Consider the following 19,661-nt stretch of genomic DNA (forward strand, 5'->3'; position numbering starts at 1 on the left):
TCCTGTGTTTTTTTTTTCAATGTTTTTTTTTGGTTTGTATGATATTTTTAATTTACTATTTAATGAAATTATGTTTTATTAATTTATATGTTTTTTTATAGATATATGACATAAAAAAAACGAATTAGAAATATATGAAGTAAAAAAAAAATAAAACAAATTAGAATAATAGAAATTAAAAACATTAAAAAAAAATAAAAATAAAAAATAGAAAATACAATGTATTATCTCATGTTATTTGGTGTTGCCCATTTCCACCTTTGGTGTTATAACACCAAATTGTGACTAGGATGATGAGGTGGACAATTTGGGTGTGATAACATGTTCCCCACACCTAATAGTCTAATAGTGTTTAGAATCATATAGCACTTGACATAATTAGTCTTTATAAATAAATCAGCCACTACTTTTTGCGGAAAAAGCCAAAAACAAACTAGTTGTACACAATGTTTTAAAAATCGGGTTTTTAGTTGAACCGGTATGGTGACCGGTTCCCGGTTCGACCGTCGGATAAACCAGTTTCTATAATTTTCATTTTTTTTTTATTTTCCTACACATACATACATATATAAATCATGATTTGATGTTTACAAGTTCAAACATTAAAAATATACATAAAATTAAGTTGTAAATCAATCCAAATACATTAAAATAAGACATAACCAGAAGTTTTAGTGTTTTACATCAATCCATATATGTCAAAAAGAAAATAAAATATAATATGGAAACAAAGTATAATTATAGATGAGCAGAGAACACATCAAAAAACGTTATAACATACACCATATGTTTTTATTTAGAAAAAACAAAATAGATTTGAAAAAAATCACCAAAGTTTATTATGTCAATGGTTCTTTTCCAGATGTTTTTATTCGGTTTAACCGATTTATTTTGACCGGTTCAACCGGATTTTTCTAAAAACCGGCCGGTTTAATCCGATTTAAAAATCGACCTAAAACCAGTGATAGTTGAACCGCTCCCTCCTCCGGTTCCCGGTCCAACCAGTTCGACCGGCCGGTTCAAACCGGTTTTTAAAACATTGGTCGTACAATATAAAAAAATGTTCTAAACGAATGACAAAGAATAAAACCAATATATAATCTATAGGAAAATGAAAACTACAATTAAACACCAAGATTCTATCTACTAATGGGATTTAGTGACAATCACTTAGGAAAATATTCCATGTTGTTTTCTTTAGCTTTGAATGTTGAACTCTATTTATAAAGTGTCTTGGATCCTCTTCTACAACCTCATTTGTTCGTGGATAGTATCTGGGTGAATCCACGTGTAACGCCCGTTTTTGGGTTTAAAATTTTTAGACTTTTTAAAATGATAATAATTAAATTAAATATGAATATATAAAATAAATTCAAAAAATAAAAAAAATGTATATATATATATATATATATATATATATATATATATATATATATATATATATATATATTGGTAAAGCTAAAAGTTTCAAAGTTTATTAGAAAGCTTAATTTGGCCTAATTTATAAATTTTAGTTAGAAGGATTAAAAGTGTCGATTTAGTAACACTTGCTTTTACTTCACATTGACTTATCTTAGGGACTTAAATGTCAAGAGTTAGTTAGTTGGGGCAATTTTAGCAAGATTAGAAGTTATCAAGTTGGTAGAAGTCTAGTTGTGGTAAAAAAGAAACAAATGAACGCCGAGGGGTTTAAGTTGACAAGTAAGCAAAGATTAGGTCATATTAATCCCCTTCTCTCGTACGGATGAAGAAAATGAGATTTAGAGGTTGAAGGGAGACGACTTGGCGATTTTGAGCACAGAAGAGGACCTAAAGGGAGATTTGAAGAGTGATGATTAGAAGCTAGAATCATTTATAATCCATCACTTTTCTTCATTTAGAGTTGAAAAATGGCTTGGGGGATCTTCCCCAAATTTGAAGTTGTTGATGTTAGGAGAGTTCATTTGAGTCTCTATCATTTTTTAACCATTTTTTTCTGAATTCAAAGTCAAATTTCCCATTCATTGCTTGATTTGGAGCTTAAATGTCATTTTACGTTTTCAAACTTTAATAATGTTGGATTCGAACTTTGACTCTTATATATATAATATATGTGTTTGATATATGATTGCACTTTATTTTAGGTTTCTAAACTATTTTTTGAACAAATGAATATGTTGATAATTACACATATTAATGAAGCTTTTCGAGTTAGCTTATAGATTTAATGGAGTTTTGAGTTGTAATTATGACATGATCTAGCTTTGGAATGGTGTAAACTTCATTTATTGTCATTAATATAACTTAAAATGTGAATTGAGTTCAAGTTTGGTGATGGTCAAATGTTGATTTACTAGTTACAACTCATTTGGAAGTTCAAGTGATTCACATAAAATATAATTTAGTTCTGGATGTCATAAATAATTGAATCATGATATTTGAATCCTTTATCTATGTGTAAGTAATTATTTTTAATGATTTTGAAAGGCTTTTGGATGATATTTACCCTTACTAAGTCGTAATTGGAAATGAAAGAATTAAGGTTATGTATGAGTTGGGCATGCTCTAAATGCATTCAGAGCTCAAAATCAAGATTTTGGTTATGAGGTCTATTAACTTGACCAATCCAGGTCGAGTCAAGCTGGACTTGACAGAGTTAAAAGCTCACCTAAAGTTGTTTGTTTCATAAGTTTAGCATACGATCTCCAAATGATGCTCTATTTTTTTATTATGCCTTCCTTTTGACTTAAGGATAAGTTTAGAACAAACAAAATTTTATATTTGAAGTTAAGAACATAATAAGTGACTCAATGGACTATTGAGGGGTATTTTACCCAATTATTGATATTCTTAAGCGACCATTGTGTTCTCTAACCACTTTAGAAAGGAAAGTTGTAACACCCGTTTTCCAGAATGGATCACTTGAAGACTTTAAGGGGTCAAAGATAAGGTTTTTGGGGAAAACTTTTCCACGATGTGGTGCATGGATGACCACGACATGACATGACACGTAATGGAACGTGTGTCTTGATGACACCACGATGTGGCAAGAGGGATACCACGACGTGGGCCGTTGCAGCCCAAGCCCATGACTTTTAGGGTTCCTCCCATATTTAAGCACCTTAACTCTTGGATTAGGGCACCTCCTCCAGCTTCCATCTCCCCATTTCGAAACCCTAACCTCCTTTTCATGATTATGATCTTGGTGGCTTGATCTTGAGGTTGTTTTCTTGATTTAGTGAAGCTTGTGAAGGAGAGAACGCCTTCTTGGTGCAAGGAAGCATATAACAAGTCTAGATCCATCATCATCTTTAAGTTTTTGAACCTTTAGAGGTATAAATATTGCACCTTGACCTTGTTCTTTTGAGATTCATGTTTATGATCCTTTTTGGTTGATTTTGGTCCCATTCATGGATGTCCTTGGAGTTTGAGGAACTCTAGAGCACAGTATGACATTTTGTACTCAAGGACTTCTAATTAAGTGAGAAAAAGGTCTTAGTTTGAGTGTTCTTGGTCCCATTCACAAGTTTTGGCCTTGATAGAGCACATTGTGGACTTAGGGTTGTAGATCTTGCTTTGGGGTGGGGTCCTAATGGATATAGTTGGAAACTTTATCCATTAAGTCAATGAGAAGGACTCGATCTAAAGTGTGGAGCCTTGATCTATAGGGATTAAGCTCTAAATGAAGAAATTAGTGATCTGCCAGTAACCACGATGTAACACCCCGTTTATTAAATAAATAAATAAACAAATTAATGAATGTATAATAGCCCTAAAATCAATAATTATATAGCAAGGTGTTGATTTCGAGGATTTAACTGGCATAATTTAGAAGTTGGGGGTTAAAAGTGTAAGTTCCGGATTGGTTTTGTAAGTATTTATGAAGGAAGGGACTAAATGGTAACTTCTGAGACTTCATTTGAAGAAATTTTGGAAGCTAAGGGGCTGTTTGGTAAATTATGGATCGAATTTGAGAGGAATTATAGAAGCAGGGGTGTAATTGGTAAATAATGTACCTAAATTGTAATGGATTTTAATGTTGAGGGCTGAAAGGGTAAATTATGGGTCAGTTTCGATAATATTTCTGAAGGGAGGGTCTATTTATGTCATTATGGGATTAAGTTTTGAGACCCGGGTATATAACCGTCACCACCCCCTCCCCCCGAAACCCTAACCCTAAATGAAGCTACAGTCGCCACTCACTTCTTCGACCTCTAGCGACGCACCACCACCTCCGTTGAGGTCGCCAACCACCGGGAAGCCACCGTTGCCATCTAGCTGCCGACGAAGACGAAAGAATGCTATCCTCTATTCTTCTGCCGCTGCCTTCATGTCCAGCGGGGGCGAGTTTTCGAGCCGACGTTGTGGTCGTGAAGACCAGTCGAGCAGCATCCTGTAATCGCCGCCTCTTTCTATCCGCCACCGCCAGTTAGTTCCGCCACGATCACCGCCGCTTCTGTCGCATCTTCTCTCCGCCGTGCCGCTGCTGTTGTCGCCTTTCCGTGTCGCTTCCGCCACCGTGCACCACCAGGTGGGTGGCTGGGGTTGTTTTGTGAACAGATAGAGGGTGTATTTTGCTGTGAGTGGGTGTTGTGTGAGGGTTTGTTGGCCGGAAAAATCAAGAAAGCCACCGCCACCACGTGCCACCGACGGCCACCACTAGGGTGGCTGTGTGTGTGTGTGTTATTGGGATTTTGCTTTGTATGTTGTAATCTGTAACGAAATAATCAAAGAAAAACTCAAACCACCACCGTGAGGTGGTGGCTGCCGCCTCCTGCCGCCACCAACCGTCATGTTGGGTGGCAGTGTGCTTTTTCTTGCGTGTAGTTGCTTTTTGGATGCTTGGACAAAAATGGACTAGAAACCCTAACCACCACCGTGAGTCGCCGATGACCACCACTACCCGAGGTGGTAGTGGGTGGTGCCCGACTAGCGAAACCCTAATGGGCCTAGTGAAACCCTAATGGGCCTAATGAAACCCTAATGGATCTAAGGACTTAGCTTTTGGGCCTATTGGGTTGGAAACCCTAATTAGGGTTTAGAAAACCCTAATTTTGGAATCATGGGCTTGGACTTATCGGGACCCGCATTTTGGGCCATTGGAATTGGACTATGTATTAAGCCCGATCACACCATATGATTTGTCTAGTAGAGTGATGGACTTAATGGATTAAGTCTTTAATGGGTTAAGTAAGAAACACATAACCCGTTGTATTGGTCCTCGACGTCGAGTTTCCGGTTTATTGGTTTGGTTTCCGATAAGGAACAATTAACGTTAGGAGACTATTATACATACCCTACCCTCTTTAAAAAAAAGAAACACTTAACCCTAATCGTCATTTTATGTGAAAACCCTAATTTCACTTGGGCTTTGAGTTGGGCCTTTCTATTGGGCTTTGGTGATTGGGATATTGATGGGCCATCCAAGAACAATCATATGGACTAGAATAATTTAATGGGCTTTAGGGTAAGGCCCATGTGAGGGGTTTGGGCCCAATTTGGAAAATTTGGCCATAAATGGGCCATAATTGGGCCTTTATGATTATGAGATATTGGGCCATTAGAAATGCCAAATGTTTGGACTGGACTAAATGGTTGGGCCTTAGAATAAGACCATGTAAAGGTTTGGGCCCAATTTGGAAAACTGGGCCATATGTTGAGCTTTAACTCATAGTTGACTTTTGGGCCTTTGGATTGAGCCTTGGGCTTGAATAAAGCTAAGTTAGGGGTAAAGTACTATTTACCCCAAGTATGTACTTATGGTTATGTGTTGGAACCCAATTATTAATTGGGTGTTATTTTGATGTTGACAGATCGGGAATCTGTCATCCAGCAGCTAGAGTTTTCGTCTGCGGGACTTTAGCAGTGTGAGGTGAGTTACCTTCTAGTAGAAGTGGGTCTACGGCCACAATGCCGACCCACTAGTAGGATTTGGTTGATAGATGATTGTCTTTGTGATAATTATCTAGGTTTGCTACTACCTGATATGTTTTATGTGTTAGCATGATATGGTGTTATGTGATAGTGGTAGTAGGGGGAATAGTCCCCGGTTACCGGTTGAAAGATACCGAAGGGGTCGTCAGAACCCATGCATGCCTAGCAGTATGTTTATGATATGTTATTATGTGGTAGTGGTAGGGGTGAAATAGTCCCCGGTTACCGGTTGAAAGATACCGAAGGGGAGGTTAGTTCCCGGTTACCGGTTGAAAGATACCGAAGGGGAGCCCAACTCCCAGTTATGCCAGACAGATACCAGTTGAAAGATACCGAGGAACAGACATTATGAGGTATGTGGTATGATGGGGGAACTCACTAAACTTCGTGCTTACGGTTTTCAGTTTTGGTTTCAGGTACTTCGTTTTCAAAGGAAAGGAGCCGGATCGATCGCAACGCATCACACTATGTTTTCCGCACATGAGATCTTTGGGATTACACTCTGATATTGTTTTTATGACAACATGCTTTGTTTATTGACACTTTGGTTTTGACATGGGATGTTTTTATGGATGTTTTTATACTGTTGGTTTTATAATAACCTAATTACAAATGAAATTTTTGGCCTTGAATTTTGGGATGTTACACACGACGTGGCCACAGAGGGCCTATGACATGGTGGAGATCTGATTCATGATTTTTTTATCCTAACATGCCCACTGCATGGCTAAGGAGGGCCCACAACATGGTGATGTCCTATATGTCGACTGTTCTATTCCGACATGCCCACGATGTGGCCAAGAGGCCTCCACGTCGTGGTGGATGTTGACCGTTGACTAGTTTGACCTTGATGATTGATCTCTATTTTGTGTTAGGCGGTTCGTGGGATTGATCAGTGTCAGGAGTAAGAGTGTTGCTGTGATTCTCTGGTTCTTTTGTTCAGGTAAGTTTCTCACTATGCCACGTACTCCCTCCGTCCCAAAATTATAGTCCATCTTTCCTTTTTGGTTTGTCCCCAAATAATAGTCCACTTCTAAAAATAAGTAACATTTTTACCAAAATACCCCCTCATTATTACTTAACCAACTAAACATTTAATGGAACATTAAATGCAAAGTAAGGACAAAACTGTCATTTTATTGTATAAAGTTAGTGGTAATTAATGCTTTCTTAATTTGTGTGTTTTTTGTCTGTGGACTATAATTTTGGGACGGAGGGGGTATGAAATTGTATATCCTTTGCATGCTAGGATAGAGGTACTGTTATAGTACAATATGCTAGTTGAGTAGGATAACTCCTTGTTATGCATGTGCAGTTTAGGACACTTGGTGTCATGGTATGTTAGACTGGCATGGTCTTGCATGTTGATCGTATGATATTGTTAGGAGTTATGTTTGGTTAGGGTAGATGGGGAAGGCCAGTTACTAGGATTTATATGATTTACTAGCGAATGACTTATTTGAGAAGTGATTAAGGGCAAGGTAACTACGGAGAGCTATTTACCAAGGGTATGTAATATTCTAGTATAAGTTATGTGTATATGTTACATGATTATGCGATAATGATAGTATTGGTTTTATGTAGTTTAAGTTGGATAGCCTGAGAACTCTTGGTTTAAAACCTTATTGCATGGTTCTTGTCTGATTTATTGCTTTATGGTGGATCTTTTTATTCGACTGCCTATCTGATCCCCGACGACATATGAATTTATGAACTGTATGAAAAACCAAGATCTGGCCCCTTCCAGTTATATGGAAGACCAAGATCTGGCCCCTAACAATTATATACAAAACCAGGATCTGGCCTTTGGAACTTATATGTAAGACCAAGATTTGGCCCCCCGACAATGGTCAGGTAAGACCATGATCTGGCCCATGGAAAGATGTGACTACAAGACTATGATTTGGCCTATAACATTCAGTTAGGGTTGGTGTAGACCCATTATTTCCTATATGATTGTTATGTATGTTATATGCTTGTTGATAAGAGAGTTGGCAGGTCGGCGTTAGAGCTGAAGACTTGTGTGAATGCATTGTATATATGATAGAATATGTGGTACAGTGGGAAACTCACTAAGCTTTATGCTTACAGTTGTGGATAAAATGTTTTGCAGGTTGTTCGTGAGAAGAGCTCAGCAGGACTGTACATACGCACCTAAGTTAATAACTTCCACTGTCATGTAATTCAACTCTGATAACATTATAATTTTCAAACAAATAAATGTTACTTATTGTTTTTAAGTTAAAGGTTTTAATCGGTTAACCCGGTTTCAAATAAAAGATATCTTTGTAATTTTTGGGATGTTACATAAGTGAAGTGTGTAAAGAGTATCTAGAAGTACTAAGGTGATTTTTTTTGATGTGTTGATGAGTGTTATATCTTATTATGATATTAAGAGTATATACTATATATATATATATATATATATATATATATATATATATATATATATATATATATATATATATATAATTTACCATTTTCATAAGGTGGTTTTGATATAAGTTTTCCTCAGAATGAGATTGGATTTGTTGTATTTCGTTTTTTTGTTTTCATAAACTTGTGCATTCATTATAAGAGGGCGGACTTATGTGACAATTAGGACTCGAGTACCTATTTAATGTGTTAAGGTGCTAATGTGTTAAGGGTATTTTAGATATACCTAACTTGCATGATTGGGACAACTACCCTATTGTGTGCTACTTGTGATATTTCACTTGTACCTAACTAAATGGGGAAGTGGGGCCATTATAAGAAGGTGTATTTATTTAATTATTATTATTATGGATAGGTGGACAAATTTTGGGCAGTGTACTCATTTAGTTATTATTATTATGGTGAGGTGTATCCATCTAACTATATTGTGAGGTGGAGTACATAGCTATTATGGTAAAATGTTGCATAATGAGATTGACTTGGATTGTATTTAGATGCATTTGCATTGTATTACCTTTAGTGTGTTTACTTTATTCTTGGTGATTTATTGATGATTAAACAATGATACTTTTATATGCTTCCTTACCAATTAATGATTTATCTTATCCATTGATGTTTTTAAACTATTTTTGGAGGCTACACTTTGAGTTTGGATTGTCTACTTATCCAACACATTCTAGAGTTGACCTTGGAATTACTTGGCTTTCCAATCCTAACACATGAATTTTGATATGCATTCAAATTAGATGGTTATAAAGAAGGATGATAGTTGAAGGCAATGATATTTATAAGGCCATGTCTATGTAATAGTTTCATTTGTTGACTTATGTTTTGATAATTATTGCATACATTTATATAACTAAATTTAAAAACTTTTGGAACATTTAAGTTTGAATTATGGGACCTTTATCCATTATTGAAGTTTAAGATTGTAACGTCCCAAAAATATAGAGTAACATTTTTATTTAAAAAAAACTAAAACCATTCAATGCCATTTCTTCCAAAGACAATCGAAGTAATAAGTTATAGTTTCAAAACATCAGAGTGAAAAACATCAAAACAGATAGTGCAGAAATCTCCATTAGGTGTGGTGCAATCAAGATTGGCTCTTCCCTTTGCTACATGAAGTACATGAAACATTTAAACTTAAAATCGTAAGCATAAATCTTAGTGAGTTCTCCAAGATACCACATACCAATTCGGGCCTCACCCAACATTCATAACGGGCCTCTCCCAACATACAGAACGAGCCTCACCCAATAATATAATGAGTTTCACCTAACGGGCCTCACCCAACATGCATAATAGGTCTTACCTAATGGGCCTCACCCAACATACATAACACACATGCAAGAGTTACAAAGAGAGTCTAGCATCCTAAATAGTATAGTGAGAAGAATCACATCACAATCGAAGTAGACTAACACCACAACTCGCAAAATGTAAAGGCTGGTACTACACACGACCTAAACATTAATCAAACGGTCAATCCTCAGTCTATCACCTAAAACCAACAAGTTGACCAAAAATCAACATGGTCAAAAGTCAATGGTTAACAATCAAAGTTAACCCTGTGGACCACTGCACTGTGACAAGACCTTAGCTATGTCGTGGTCCGACTTGAACAGAAAATGCGATGGATCTGCCTACCATGCCATGGTCCACACTTGACCACACTGTGGTTAAGCTGGTAGATCCAAATTATTTTTAAGTTCTTAATTCGTTAAGTCCACTACCCAAACTTTCCAGAAAGCTTCATAGCACTCTAATAGTCCATAAAAATCCTAAATTTATGGACATGCATGTCCAATGCATGTCAAACACCAAATTAGGTCAAAATGGTGATAAATAGGGTCAAACCCCCATGTGTAGCATTAAAACAACTTGTGAGTCCAGATCTAAAACATACATTACTCTTGGGACCTCAGAGAGTAATAAAGTTGCAAACTTTATTCCTAACTCTCACTCAAAACTCATCAAATGGACAAACTAGCTTAATACTCAAAGTCTCAAAAAGAAAAGAACCACCAAGATTTGATCAAGAATACTTACAAAGGTCCAGAGAGTGCATAAGAAGGCTGTGATGAAATTGTTAGATGCTTCCTTGCTTCACAAAACTCTTCTTCTTCCTTCCAAAGGTGAAACAAATTTAATCAAAGGCTCAAAATGCAAGAGAATATGAACTAGGGTTTATATGGGGATCTTTTGGGTGATGGAGGCTGAGGGTGGTCGAAACCCTATCCCCCATATCCTTTATATAGGGCCCAAAGGATCGAAATGCAAGAGAAAATGAATTAGGTTTTATATGGGGCTCTTCTGGGTGATGGAGGCTGAGGGTGGTCGAAACCCTATCCCCATTATCCTTTATATAGGGCCCAAAGCCCGAAACTTAGGGTTTTATGCGTATTGCGAGGCAATGTCCCGGTCGCTTAATGAGTTCCGCACCATGGTGGCGTGGCACCACTATGCCGTGGTAAGCCATCCACCACTCCACACAGGGATATTTTTCATAAGATTCAAATCTTTAAACACAAGAATAATACCCGAGATACGGATGTTACAAATATTTTAAAAATTGACTTTTAGTTTGATTAAATAATTTAATCCATACGAGGGGTGTCCCACTAGGCATCTATATTACCTTCTATGCTCCCTGATACATTTTATTTTATTTTAAATGATCATGTATGACCTCTCAAAAAAGTAGATGTTGTTTTTAAGAAAGGAGTATAATACAATCAAGTGATGTTCCATCAGTTGATGCTCCAATTAGAGGATACTCTTGAGTAGTTAACACTATATTAAATTATTCAATAGTATTCTAGAATGTAGATTTGAAGCATTAGCAGCTATAGAGAGCCATTAGCCACTGAAAAGAATCTTAGCCTGATTTGCACCAAAATCAAAATTCTCAAACACTAGTATTGTAATTATAAACACCATGCAACATAAAATAAAAAACTAAAACTGTTGAGCATAATAGATATACAAATGGACCATCTATATCCTATATAACTTAAGTAGACTTTTGTTAAGTTTTCGAAAGCCTCGCATTTCAAGGTCATGTGGCATGTCTAACTTGACACTATTTTTGAAAACCAACCTTTGGTAAGTGGTCATTTTCCAACGTGTCAATTGGGAGAGCCTCTTCATTGGGATGCATTTATAGGTTCTTGTAACAACCTTTTGGGGCTGTTCATATGTCCATCAATTTATTGTTCCTTAATAATGTATTGTGACTGGTTAGGCTGTTAAGTTGCTCAAGATCTGATGTTTGTTGTCTATTTAAATGACACATGTAGTGTGTCAATTGTAGATATAATTGTTAGAACTGTTGTAGTGTTTGAGATGGGTTCATAATTCTAGTTGATTAGTGATTTGAATACTCATATAGATGGAGTGATGTTCAAGGGACATGTTGTTCGTTTATGGAAGCAACATGATTAATTGAATCCGTTTGAATTGAAAAATATTGATATGATATTAATGGATGAGAAGATATTGATTTGTTATGCATAAGTTTTCTCTATTTTTTTTTGTATCGATATAATTTTTTAAGATTTTATTTTTATTTTTTGTGATAATTTCATGGGAATCGTATCTCAGATACCATCAGGAAGCCTTTAATTCACAAGTCGGAAGGATTGTTGAGGGGGGGGGGGGGGGGTGGGGACTGTGTATGCTTTTTTTAATTACTTTATTACTGATAATATTTATTTTTTGAAAATGACATATCAAAGATTTAAATTAAAATTTCAAAATAAAACATGCCTGTTAAGGTCATGACATCTGGTTTCTCCCGTGGTTTCAGTTCTTTTTTTTGCCATGTTTGGAGACATTACTTCAGGTCATGCTGGGGAAGAGTATACAATTGGTAAGTAGGCTTTGCTATAAAAAACAAACTTGATCTTATACTTGTATTGTTTATCCTTTCTGAATTATTTGGCGTTTCATTTTGTAGATGTCATTGGTGTAGTGACAAGGTATACCAACTTGATACTTAACATGAAAGATGGTCGGTCTACTAAGATGGTGTCTTTTGAATTACAAGATCTTGAGTAAGACACAATTATGTAATTTTTATTGGATATAACTTTATAGGTTTGCAAATACTAATTGATTTTTGTTGTCCACTTTGTACCATATTTTTAGTACTCTATAGGCTAAACATGTAGAGGATTTTTCATATGTGTCACACCCCACTAAAGCGGATATACGGGGTGTGACAGTATTAAAAAGCATTACAAATTTACAATGGGTTTGAACAACTTTTAAAAGAAATTACAATGTAATTGAAATACAACACATGCGAATGCTCCTAAAAGTGATGTGTCCCTAAGTGCCATCTTATGGACGAGTTCCTGAAAAAGCATGTAAAATGAGCGGTCAACTACCGAAATAGTTGGTGAGTTCACAGATTAAAAATAATATTGGTTTCATGAATCGAAATCAAAGTTTTGATAAAAGTTTCCATAAATAGATATATATTGCAAAAATGAGTAAATAAGTTTGCATAAACAAAGTTCGTTGTCATCATGAGAGATAAAGTATGTTGCCCAAATGAGATGCAACGTTCATATTCTCATGGGAAATAAAGTTTGTTACTAAAACGAGTAAACAAGTTTCATTGCCATAATGAGCAATCAAGTTCATTGCTAAAAGGATCAAACAAGTTCGTTGCTACAAGGAGCAAACAAGTTCGTTGCTAAGACAAGTAAATAAGTTTCTAGTAACAAAAGTTCGTTGTTATGATGAGAAACTAAGTTTATTGCTATAATAAGTAACAAGTTTGTATGTATATAAGCAAAAAATGAGTTCACAACCAAGCCTATGACTGATGCCCTATCAAGATCTATGCTTATCGTTCCATAGATTAATATGGTATCATGCACTCCAACAATCAGGCGAGTGAGGAGTTGTCAATTCCTAATAGCGCTATCCATAATCACCATTGGCTCAAAGAGTTAATGGTTGGAGTAAAGTGTAAGGGAAGGGACTTAAGATGATAAGGCCTCATGTTTCAAGTTGCATAGACATACATAGCAAAATATAGCAATCAAGTTTGATACAAATCAATTTAAATACAACGAACAGTAAATAGTTTTTCAGACATGCTTTTCCACCCCAAAACATAAAAACCGAAAATAGGGGGATGCTTGAATACTCACAATGCATTGACATGATGCAAATGATGCCTTGATCTAAGTTCCACTTGTACCACTACCGATTCCTACAATAATGGTATACACTAGTGAGTCTCTAATCGAAATCTAACACTAGCATACTTAACTTCTACAATAGAATTACGCCAATATTGTGTCAAAATTTTGATATTGATAAGTTACAAATATTTTTTTGTGAAATTTAGATTTCTATGAATCAATTTGTTGTATAACAAATTCAAGTGGAAATCCCCATTATTGAAATGTTAAAATTTAACATTTTAGGTGGTGTTTCAATGATTAATTATTCAAAAACCAAATCAATTTAGTTCCAAAATTTTCCAAACTTTGTATTTTAATTCTAATTGAAGTCAAAGATCCCAATATAAATTTTCTTGAATTTTCGATCTGTCTAACTATTTTTCACAATTTTAATTTTTTGAATAATCATAAATCATGAAAAATACTAAATAATTAATAAAAATTACCAAACTTTGGATTTTGGTTCTAACAGTATTAAAGAGTTTCTAGATAAGTTTTCATGGATTTTAGATATGTGTAACCATTTTTCCAATATTTAATTCTCTATATAGATATAAGTTCATGAAAAATATCAATCAGTTAAGAAAATTCCCCAAACTTTGTGCACCACTGATATGAAACATATATAATCTAGGAAAAATAATAAACTGTATTTTCAAATAGTTTAACATGATTTTTCTGATTTTTGTGTATTTATTCTATCAAAATAGAGATAAACAGAAAAAAGTTTCAAAAATTCCCCAAACTTCTTTTCTACTGTTATTACACATATGAAAGCTGGAAAAAATATAAAAGTTGGTTTCCAAATAGTTTAGATATTTTCTTTGTTTTATTCACTCAAATAAGCATTAATTCGTGAAAAATTATTAAAATGCAGGTAAAATTCACTAAGCTTTTTATTTATGATTTATATATAATATAAGATATTCTGATGAAGTTTCATAATTTTTGGATAAGTGTAGCTATTTTTAATCAATTTAATCCCTTAAACATTTATTAAATCGGGAAAAATAAGAAACTGTCTTGGAAAACCTGGAAAATTTTTCATGGAGTCTTCATGTTGTCTAGAAGATGTAAAAATTATTAAGTATGACTTTGGACATTCATAACTATATTTTACAATTTATTTCTCTTCAACAAAAATAAATTTGAAATCAACCGAAAACAATCATAGAAATGCATGGAACTTCATAAAACATCTTTAATCAGTGCATAGGTCATATCTGAAATTTACCAGAATTTATTGACCATAGAAGTATTTTATGTGAATTATTGCTCTATTTTCTTACAAAAATTACAATAAATCGAGAAAAATGATTTATTTTCTAAAAATTTCCAGATCATCTTATTTTATTGTTTGGATTCTGGAAAAAATCGTATTTGAATAGAAAAGAAGTTTTAGATATTTATTTATGAATAAATCATTTATAATCATTTTTAACAATGTACTTTGATAATCAAGCCTTTAACTCTGATGTTCATCACATGCATTATAATTTGAAGACCATATATGAAATTATTTTGTTTAAAATGATGTTTTTAAATGAAAAACTTGAATGCGTCTGGTTTTGGATCTTTAAAACTTATACAACTTAAGTTGATGGATTTGGTTTAGTTTTTTATCATTGGATTTCACCTTCTAACAACATGCATGTTGTTTTTGGGTGAAATCCTACCAGCATCATCATCAGATTCGACATGCATGTGAATAATCTCAAATAAAAGTGTTTATGGAGAAGAAAAATGAAAGAAAACTTGTTATTTTTGAAAGAAAAGTGAACAAAATGTAAGGAAATTGATTTTACCTTGAAGATCAACTTCAAATGATGAATATTCTTGAGTAAAATGAGGGATATTTGATGGAAGTTTCGTGGGTTTTGGAGCTAATTCATAGAGGTAAAGAGTGGGGGTTTTAGAGAGAAGAAAAAGAGAAAAGTGAGATTCTATCTCTCTGGACAGCTCATCTCTCTCGTCATCTCTTTGGGGTTATACTCCACCAAAATCGTCCACCAAAATACAGAGATGCTTATGAAATCATGAAGAATTGAATGTAAAAATCTCTCCTAGTGATATTGCATCTAGTTTCGTCATTTGAAGAGGAAATGAAAAGGGAAGTTTTTAGAGAGAGAAAGAGATAGGTGGAGTGAATGGGTGATCAAAATGATTAGTATTGGGAAGGAGAAATGAGGGGAGAGAGTGAGATTCCGAATTTTATGGAGTGAGAGGAGATTTCATTTTATTTTATTTATTTATTTTATATAAATCCCTAAATTTTTATACAATTTCTTTCAATTTATATAAAATGTGAATTTTATATAAATTTTGTTCATAATTCTTGGATTTTTAGCTTATAAATGTGAAGTTAATGTTAATGAATTAAATTAATTTCTTTGATTATATTTCCACATTTAAATATATTAATTTGATATTATAGTGTTATGAGATTCTAATATAAAAACTTCATAAATCTAAGTTTTTTTTAGGACTTTTAGGGTTTTGAGGAATTTTGTAAATCTTTGGATATCAAAATAAATTGAATCTTTTAGACTTCAAACTATTTTAGAGTTTCATAACTCTTATTCAAGTTAGAAATAATGTTTGTAATTTATTTTTATCGGTTTATTGGCATTTCTATGTAGTGGTTCTGAGATTCAAGTTAAATTGAAGAATCAAGTATACTAGCCCTAGTTTTCAACTTTGACTTAAATTTCTATGAGAGTTTGACCTAATTTCTACTTCTAGGTCAAGTGCATGATGTGTCTACATGATTCATGCAAAGATGTTCAATTCAAGGAATGACCCGAATATGGATAGTCACTACAATTAAGTAGTTGTAGAATTCACATACCAATGTGAAATCTAAGTACACTATTCTTCGATGATATGTGTGTTCATGGTCATTACAACTTAGCTTCTAGTTACCAAGTCTAGTATGTGTCGTGCCTATATGTGCAACTAAGTTTATTCAAATTTGGAACTGTCTCGAATTTTGACGGTTGTCACAATATGGTATTGTTAATGTGGCTTTTGATGAACCTGTGGTAGTCATCATTCGACTTGGTAGGATTTGACAATGTCAAGGTAAGTAATCTATATGTAACACCTACTGCTTTGGTTTAAATAATGAAGTCTAAAGTTTTCTTTTGTTTTTATAACTTTTCCATGATATGTGTGTTCATGGTCATTACAAGATGCCATGTGGTTAGTAATTGCTCTTTTAGATAAGGGTAATTGTGAATTCAAAAATTTGAGGATGTTGAGGGGTTCAGAAAATGATACAGAAGTCGTTCAATTATACAAATAGTTTTACACTTTACAAAGATACGTCATTAGTTACCCACTAGTATTTATAGTGCGTTTGAGATTGAAGCAATGGTTTTTGAACCAAAGAAATTTGTAGATATGGAGCGTGTAAAGGCTGATCTCAAACTAGATGAATTTTTTTGGTTGCCAAAGGATGTTGGCCATTTATCTTAGGGACTTGGGGGAATATGTACTTGGAAAACCATCTTTCTTATTTCCATAAATAAATAACTAGATGATCAAAATGCACTTGGAAAATAGGCGTTACAATCTTGAAGTGGCATTGTTGAGTCAGAAGTGGGGCCTAACCATCTTTCTTATTTCCATAAATAAATAACTAGATGATCAAAATGCACTTGGAAAATAGGCGTTACAATCTTGAAGTGGCATTGTTGAGTCAGAAGTGGGGCCTAGGATGACCAAATTTCGGATATTCTTCACTTGTTATCTTCGGTCGATCTCTCGGATCAAAAGGACAAATGGTTTTGGAATTTAGATGCTTCAAGGAGTTCTAAGCTAGGTTCACAAGGAAACATATGATGAATTAGTGTTAGTCGATGGTATCAATACTATCAGGTGGAATATGTATATCTCAAGAAAGGTCAACATTTTTGTTTGGCATATATTGTTGAACCATACCTAACTAGAGGAAACTTGGTGAATATAGGTATTGAGCTCCCTTCAACTTTATGCCCAATTTGTGACAATATTATGAATACTTTCATCACGTGCGGGATGACATCTTAAGTTGTGAGGTGTACTAGTCGTTGGTTCTATTTTCGATTACCAAGTTGGTTACAGTCACATAGGTGTTATTGTGGGTGTATTCATTACATTTGTTCGATGCTAAACGAATGAGTTAGCGACCACTATTTTCACGACTTGGTGGGGGTATTTGCAAGCAACATATCGCCTTGATTTTTGATTCCAACAAGCCTCGTAATGATGCTCGTTTTAGAGTATTGTTGTTGTTTCATTTAGTTAGTTTGTGAATAGATTTCAAAAACACAATGACAATTTGGTTGATTAATTACATAACCTAATCTTGGCTGTTAGTTTGTAATTGTTTTTTTCCTAACATCTCACTGATTATAAAATTTATTGGTAAAATGCATCTAGTCCATATATATATATATATATATATATATATATATATATATAGGGAAATGATCAAATGAGAACACCTAAAAGGTTGAGAACGCGAGAACAAGTATATTCATTTGTGATTCCATGTATTCATTTGTGAAGAAATGATAAATTTTTACGCACAATAAACATGAATATGTTTTTTCTCTTCAATTGAAATTAAAGGCGTAAAACTTTATCATTCCTCCACAAATGAATACATGGAATCACAAATGAATATACTTTGTTCTCGCGTTCTCAACCTTTTTGGTGTTCTCATTTGATCCTACTCCTATATATATATATATATATATATATATATATATATATATATATATATATATATATATATATATATATAGAGAGAGAGAGAGAGAGAGAGAGAGAGAGAGAGAGGAAAAGTGAATATATGACTGTCATGTATGTAACATTAGGTATAAAACCATCAAAATTGACTTCATTTTGAATAAAAAAACACATTTTTCTTTCATTTTTTAGTTTCTTCCTATTTATCTTGAACTCATATTATTTTTTATTTCGTGATTCATACCCAATATATATTTCGAATGTGCTTTTTTATTAGACCTTTAGTAGACTTCATAACTTCCTCCGACACCTACATTATGCATACTTGCATGGTTTTTTTTGGTGGGTAATGGAAAAGAGTTTATTGAGTTTTTTAATGAACACGTTCAATCTTTCAATATTGTTTTATGTATTAAATTTTTATATGGAGACCTACAGGTAGTTGGTAAAATATTCTTATACACGGTTTGTGGTGCATACTTAAATTCATAAATCTCCATAAAAAATATATACAAAGCCTAGCATAATCTCTAATAGAGGGTGCAAGAATGATGATAGAGAGATTTAATTGCATTTTGTTAAAACTATGTAGTTTTTAATGGTTCTATACCTATTATTAGGTACATAACAACCACATATTCCTCAAGCCCTTATATATATATATATATATATATATATATATATATATATATATATATTATAAAGGAAACCATCCAAATCAATATGGTTCAAGATAAATCATATATCTTGAACCATATTCAGTAGAAACTCCCACCTTTTTAACTTATGCTAATTAACTACATAATTAATTGAAATATTTTGTCTATATAAGAAGATTATTTCATGCTTGGTTACTCACATTGAAAGAAAATGTTTGAATGATGAAATATGGTTGGAAGAACTAAAGGAGGGTATGATAGTAAACTTTTGAAAGCCTAAAAGGTATTTGGGTGATTTTCTTAGTTTCATATTATATTTACATATTTTTTCGTTCTACTTTCTTTAGATTTCAAGAAAATATTTATGGTTGTACATTTGGAACCAAAAGAAAATAGATGAATTTATTTAAATTTATTTGTTACAATTAGTTGAAGATGCATGTTCTTTGTTTGTAAAATCATATATTTTTTGTTTGATTGTGTTCCATCGTCAGGTATGTAACTAATATAATTAAAGAAATATAATTATATTATTGATGAATATTTTACTCGAATGTATATGTTTCATCTTAATAGAAACGAGAAAGTTTTAATAGTAAGATGAAAACTATCAAAATTATGTTTAGTGATATTTAGTATTATATTTTTAATGGATTAAAAACATGGATAAAAATGACTAGACCTCTAAATAAGTCGAATTGATGTAGCAACCCTA

Source organism: Lactuca virosa, chromosome 4 (assembly GCF_052849685.1).
Source record: "Lactuca virosa cultivar CGN04683 chromosome 4, Lactuca_virosa_CGN04683_v6, whole genome shotgun sequence".
Taxonomy (NCBI): Eukaryota; Viridiplantae; Streptophyta; class Magnoliopsida; order Asterales; family Asteraceae; genus Lactuca; species Lactuca virosa.